The sequence below is a fragment of the Rhagoletis pomonella genome, unplaced genomic scaffold, assembly GCF_013731165.1.
Source record: "Rhagoletis pomonella isolate Grant_MI unplaced genomic scaffold, Rhpom_1.0 Rhpom_scaffold_00007, whole genome shotgun sequence".
Taxonomy (NCBI): Eukaryota; Metazoa; Arthropoda; class Insecta; order Diptera; family Tephritidae; genus Rhagoletis; species Rhagoletis pomonella.
This window is the reverse complement of record NW_023458561.1, coordinates 34,495,392-34,496,126: the sequence shown is the minus strand read 5'-3', so window position 1 is coordinate 34,496,126 and position 735 is coordinate 34,495,392.

Here is a 735-nt window from a genome sequence, read left to right as displayed (position 1 = left end):
GCGAATTACGAATGAGAGAGCGAACTACGTAATTGGGGTGGCGTGGGAAAGCCGTATTAAGTACTCCAATATATCGAGCCCTAACCGCGAAATTAACGTAAGCGACATATTTTTCGAAATTAGTTTTTTGATGCAGAATAGTTCTTAAGCCCATAACAGGTCAACAACAACGATTTTATCGGCAATCGTCATAGTCACAGAGATATCCGACTTTCAATTTTATCGTAGGCGACGTCTGCTGTTTTGAGTTACCGCAAAAATAACGTAAGCAACATGGAAGTTAGTAGTGACCTGTCAATACTGACTGTAAATATATATATGTATATATATATTTTTTTTTTAATTAAAATATATATTTTTATATATTAAAATATATATTTTTATACATTTATTTATGTTTTTATATATGTCAATGTGTACAAAAAAGAAAATAAAATAAGTTTTTTCAAAGTTTTTTGAGGAAATTCAATTAACGTAAGCGCCAAATTTTTGCCAGTAGCCTGCCATGGTGACAGCGAAATTAACTTAAGCGTCAAATTCACAAATTTCGCCTACAAATTAAGTTAAATGAAGATAAAAATTAGTCTATGACGTGTATTGAACCGGGCTTAGACTACATTTAGAATTTCAAAGATATTTTCCAAACGGATTAAGAAAAAAACAAAAAAACGTCTCTCCTGTAAAATTTGGTTTTTATATCCTGTATAATTGCTTCAAAAGCCTATGTCAACGTAA